Source organism: Adiantum capillus-veneris, chromosome 2, assembly GCF_014529385.1.
Source record: "Adiantum capillus-veneris isolate H3 chromosome 2, ASM1452938v2, whole genome shotgun sequence".
Taxonomy (NCBI): domain Eukaryota; kingdom Viridiplantae; phylum Streptophyta; class Polypodiopsida; order Polypodiales; family Pteridaceae; genus Adiantum; species Adiantum capillus-veneris.
The window spans coordinates 74,094,366-74,100,733 of NC_140932.1; the positions used below are offsets into that span (position 1 = coordinate 74,094,366).

A 6,368-nucleotide genomic window follows, 5' to 3' on the forward strand; every position below is an offset into this window, starting at 1 on the left:
TCAACTCCCTTTTGCTGCTTGAATCCCTTAGAAGCCAATCTAGCCTTGTACTTAGGCTTGGGATCATCAAATGTAAACTTCTTCTTGTAAACCCATTTGCAAGGTAGGGTGTGCTTGCCTTCTGGCAATTCAACCAAGTCCTATGTGTCATTGTTCACAATTGAGTTATACTCAGATTGCATGGCTTGCTCCCACTTCACGCTATCTTTCATTTGAATAGCTTCTTTGTAACAAGTGGGCTCATCACAATCAATGACTAACACATAGTCTAATCTTGGCTCAAAACCTCAGGTGCACAAGATACACACGTAGATCTCCCCACTTCCTGACTACTAGATTCTGCTCTCTCTAGAGCACTACTAGTGGTAGGAACATCACCAGTAGACTGAGTTGGTTTTCCAAAATTTATGGAGGCTACATCCTCAAATATGACTTTTCGATATTTTGCCTCTTTGACAGGCTGTCTATGCATTTTAGTTTTCACTAATATTTTCCCAAGTGGCACCCTCTTCAAGTCAATCTTTCCATGCTCAAGCTTAGGTTCATACCCTCCTTGGTCCTACACTTGTTTGGACATTACTCCCCCCTTGGAGAAGAGTTTTCACTAATATTTTCCCAAGTGGCACCCTCCTCAAGTCAATCTTTCCAGTTGATGAGGACCTGTTGACAAACACGATTACGTTATGGTGATCTAAAATCCTTTCAGGCTCATGAGGTTGAGTGGATGGCTCCATTATGTCAGCCAAAATGTTTGAATGAATGAAATTATTTTTTTGACCTAGCCATTTTTGTAGATGGCTAACATAAAAGGCAAGGTGAAATTTTGAATGGGTTGGTAGTGTTGGGGTATAAAGCCCAATGTGGTCGCCCAGGTAAGTGGGCGGGCCGCCAGGTATGTACACATATTCTTTTGTGAAAACCTAATAAGAACTCACTATGCTCTACACATTACAGTAGAGCGAGTTCACCATATCGTCGTGCTCTTCTTCTCGCACTCTCTCGCGTCACACTTCCGCTCGTACTCTTTCAACTGGTATCAGAGCTCAGATCGAGGCTCAGGGCAGCATTTGCAGGTAGCCAGAGTCACCTGTTCAGATTGGAGTGAGATTCGACAGGCGAAGACACGGCCCCAAATCTTGTGGGAAAGCTCGAAGGGCTTGGTGTTCTCAAAATTTCATTCTGAGGTCATCTCGGCCACCGTTCGGCTTCGACAAAGTTCTGCGCAGGCCATTTTCGACTACGTGGTCTCGGCGAGTGCAGATCCGACTTTGCAAATTTGGGGTTTCGGCCTACGGCTGCAGGTGCTGAGGATATCGGCACTCCCAGAGTGCTGATTTGTGGCTGTCTACACATCGAAGGACGGCTCACAGTTCTTGGAGGCGTGTCACATACGACACGGGCGCATCTACACAGATTGTAGGCGACATCCACTAGTTCATCAGGTAGCTTGTGTCTGCTGCTTGATATTCCAGATTTCATCCTGACATTGCAGGTACTTCCACATGGGATGTATTGTCAGAGATGATGTATGTCTGTTGAGGGTTTGTTGGCTGTGAGTCACGCAACAAACAACCGCCGCAGCGGTTACAGCATATAGTGGGAAATTTGTGGATGTATGACTTTGTGGGAAGTCTATGTACTGTCAGATTTACTGCAGCTTTTGTTGAGGGTCGAGTGAGGTTTTATTGAGCTGGGGGATTCTCGAATGTTGAGATCCTTTCGGTGATACAGGTCTTGGAGCGATCCCTCGAGCACCCTTAGATAGGCAGCTAGGATGTATTGACTGTGAGTTAGACAGTTGGGATTACATCTTTGCTTTACTGCCGTTGAGGCATTGTCGCAGTCTATGCTTACAAGACATTGACAGGACAGTGAGAGACAGTACAGGTGCAGGACATGTTTACCCAGAGTCTTACCATACCCCGAGCGAACACAGATCCGAGCAAACAAATTCAGGAAGTGAATCATAATACATGAAAATGAACTCAACAAGTTATAGTATTACAAACACTATCCCATTTGTTAATATACTTATGTAGTTAATAGCCTCGGGAGTAAAATCCTGTTATGATCTGTTGTCATTAAATCCCCATGATATACTTAAAAGGGTTGTTTAAAAGTTCCATCAGGGCACTCTGAGGATCATTCACAGACCCATCATAGGCTGAAATAACTATGCAGTTAATAGCCTATGTTACATCTGATACTTGTATGCATGCCTCTTGATGGCTTTCAAAGAATTAAATCCAATACATAGTCCAATCTAATATGTATGTCTCGTACTGGCTGATATGTGGGGGCCTTTCTCATATGCTCAAAAGGCCTGTTTGAAAGTCCCATGAGGGCATTCTGGGGATCATTCACACACCCATCAGAGGCTGATATAACTATGTAGTCAGTAGCCTATGTTGCATTCAATATTTGCAAGCATGTCTCCTAATGGCTTCCGAAAAGTTAAATTGAATACATAGTGCAATACAACTCTAAGGGGAAGAAACATCGAGGGAAAGGTAAACAACTTGCATGCCGATCTCCTTATATAAAGAGTACAGAGTGTTTTGACTTTCCATTGTCATGAGGCTTTTCAATTCCTCCCCTATTACCTTTCATTTTTGCATTTTTGATGGTTTGAAAGAGTTTTCATTCTGAAATGGTAGAGATGTACTAGCCTTAAGGAAAAAATCCTAACTCAGAGTGTGTTCCTTCTAACCAACAGAGTCTCACTTTCTAATTTGTTCGGCATTTTGTTTCTCTAGCTGATTTTGAAATTAAATGCCACAGGTTTCATTTTTGCATCTTGACAGCGATTGCAATGAGCAGACTAGAAATTTGCACGGGGCTTTCTTTTCGCAGCCTTCTTCACCCCACAGCTCGTTTGACTCATCATTAGATGAGTCGTTAGATACATGGACCTTGTGTGAGGTGCATTTTGAGTCGGTTAACCTGTGTGGTGTTGCATGCCCATCAGGGAGTGAAGAGGAGTTCACCTACATTATGCACGTACTCAGCCTCTCAGGGCTTAGTGTGAACGGGCTTGTCATGGCTGAGTCCCTTTCTGTAGAGCACGGGCTCAATCAAGCCATATTTGCAAGGCTAGAAGCCTACTACGACAACAGGTTCTCAAAAGAGGTTTCTGTGGCTAAAAGTGGTGGCCGAGCTTCCTTGAATTCTTCAAATAGAAGGCTTTTGTTTGATGTGGTGGATGAAGTTATTGGCTCTGCATGCAAGAAACGTCAATTACAGCCATGGGTGATGTCTCATAATCAAGGGGTTCTCGTTTGCACTGGCAAGCAGCTGCTGGAACAGATTTTTGCACACATAAACTGCCACCAGTCTATGCCATCTGGAGTGGAAGAAGAGGCTCTAGAAGATATTACCATACGAGGCTTTCCAATGATGTACAAATCAACCATCTCTGATATTCCTTTTTTGAGCTTCTTTGACACCTCCATAACCTTTTTCACAGCTTCCATATAACCAGCCATTTCAAAAGACATCAAGGATGCCCGTGCCCCAGCAATCAAAGCACACGGTCGACTGCCAGCCATGGATGGTGAGATATACATACATCAAGACTATTCTGTCACTGCAACAAATTGATGCCGACGAATTTCATGACTTTGATAAAGCACACCGCTTGTTCCTTTCGGTCCCAATCCATACTTGTGTATATCCACATATATGGAAGTTACTCTAGGAATGATAAAATCAAATGTTGGAATCAAATACCCAAGTTTCGTGCAAATGGCAGCACAAAGCCACCCAAGCAAAGGTCAACGTGAAAACATATACTTTTGTTTAAAGCAAGAGCACCCAATTCCTCAATTGGATCAATGATTCCATGAGGAAAGCCAATCGTAGAGCCAACAATCATTATTATGTTACGATTAATCAGCCGTTTAATGCTCTTCATGTCTGCTTGAAAGTTCTTATCTACAGATGCACGTCACAGTTTTGATATTGAAGTATTGTGATGCTTTGTCTCATAAGCTGAGTGCACAGATTTTGGTATAACCCTGGAATACAATCTCCGGTTTTGTGGTTCCCTTAGTTGACAGCATGTAATTGCAGGTTGACTTGACAACCATCAAGATGCTTTCAATGCCACCTAAAGTCATGTTACCACATACTTGGTTTTTGAGAGATGATTCCTTAGCACAAAGCAAAGAAACCATCATTGCAATAGCTTATGCTTCAAACTTCGCTATGGTTGGTAACATATCTGGATGCAAAGGATTTGTGTGTGCAAACATGCGTACTGAAATGGCCTTTTGTTTCATCTCCACCAAGATACCTACACTGCTCCAGAACTTCAAAGGAGATGATGAAGGAAGCTCCATGGGTGCTCATGGAGAGAGTGTGGTTATCTAGTTGGAGAGACTATTGTGTGGTGACATCATCAAAGAACTCGTTCATGATCTGAGAAGATGAGTCATTGTGAAAGGCTGGAATGTTTTCAAAGACCCTGACCCTTCAAGTATGTAAAGAACTTATTCAAATTGTTGAAGCAATGGTGTTTGATTTTGTATAGGCATTGTTTGATAACTGCAAACTACAATTTTGGGGGTGATGTGATACAAATAGTTCTGATTTTCACAAATATGTACACTAGTTACCATCCGACCACATCTGGTGGAGAGAGAGAGAGAGAGAGAGAGAGACCAGCAAGGGCCATTGCCAGTGTCACTGAGACGTAGACACAACCCTCTGTGTGTGTGTGTGTGTGTGTGTGTGTGTGTGTGTCCGACCGACATCCAGTGTCTAGGCCATTAAGTAAAATCATTCTTAACTTCAACCCACCATCAGTGAAGCATGAAAAGAAGAGTAATATTGCAGTCTAGCATTTTTCTTCACCTATCTCCTTAAACCTTGTCAGAGTCTTCTTTCTTTTATTTCATACTTCATAACCTCCTGCTCACCTAAAATTTACTTGAAATCGGTACTTGGCTTGACTCCATACACAACTTTCTTGGCATCTACAGATACATCCAATTAGATAACAGTGCTAACAAACAATTAGATAACAGTGCTAACAGTACAAAACTATGAAATTAGATAACAGTGCTAACAAACAATTGATCAGTTTGAACACATCCAATGCTCGAAATAAACTGTTTTCCAAAACCTTGAAACCATGACACATCCAATGCTCATGGTGCTCACGGTGCTCATGTGACAGAGTATACTAACAAGGACCAAAAGAACACTACCCCACATATTTCATTCCAAAGAACCAGAAAGACAAACCGCAAATTAAGGCTGATTGAAACCCAGCTTGATTCCTTCTTTTGAGAGCCACACTTCCTACCGTCACTTTGCTTTAAGCTTCAAAAAAAACCACATCCTGAGCTTTAGTCAAGGCTTGGATGAAGCTCTTGAAATTTGCAGCGCTTGAACCATGATCTGAGCTTTGTACTGCACGCCTTGCGTCCTCACTCAGCTGCAGAGCATTCTGAAGAATCTTGGCATCTGTCATAACTGCTCGAATCCACTCCTCTCCATGCTTTGAGATTTGAGAACTTCCAAGAACTGCCGCTGCGAGAAGTTGAGAACTGCCGAGAATTGAGGCCAAGAAGCGATTTGAGAACTGCCGCTGCCGAGACCTACCGCGAACTTCGCCGATTTGAGCCTGCTGATGGACACCTGAGTACTCTGCTCCCAAAGACCGCACGTTAACGTGCGCTCACTGTTCAGCTAAGCTTTGGTTTTTTTAGCCCAAAGACTTGCTCCCAAAGACCCCTGCTCCGATCGAGACCTGCACCACTTTGTGCCCAAAGACCTGCTGCTCTCAAAGACTTGCACGTTAACGAGCGCTTCTTTGCTTAGCTTTTTGTTTTTGAGAGCTTAACGGATTCGAGGTCTTTCTTTGAGAGTTGCTGTGACACCTGCTCCCAAAATGCGTGCCTTTTGCTGCAGATTTCAGAGCTGCTTCCAGAATTGCATGTTAATGTGCGCTCACATCAAGCTCTCCCAGGAAAGCCAGAGATTTTGTTAGAATAAACTAGAAGAGTGGAGTAGTGATTTTGAGTTGGTGGAGTAGTTATTTTTCTTGAACGACGTTTGTTGGTACATTCATGATTTTAATTTTTAATAATTTTTAATCATTCAATGTTCACGCTGTTGATTTTTAAAAAGTTTATTAAATTTAATTGTATATTTTTTTTAAAAAATATGTTGAAAATAAAATCGTCACTAGTGTCTTGAATTGCGGGCAGGAGATGGAATAATCATTTGCAACGTGCGATTCTGCATTTATGGCAACAAGATATGGAATAATCATTTGCATGAGAATCATGAAACGATTTTGTGCTACAAAGCGTCAAATACAATGCTTATCTAAAAGGTGTTAGGTCTGCTACTGGTCCTGG

At 42.4% G+C, this 6,368-nt stretch overlaps 1 pseudogene; it reads right to left on the minus strand.

Moving 5' to 3' along the window:
* Positions 1-3,263: 3,263 nt before the first annotated feature.
* LOC147462982 (sphingosine-1-phosphate lyase pseudogene) lies at positions 3,264-5,476 on the minus strand (annotated as a pseudogene).
* Positions 5,477-6,368: the final 892 nt, after the last annotated feature.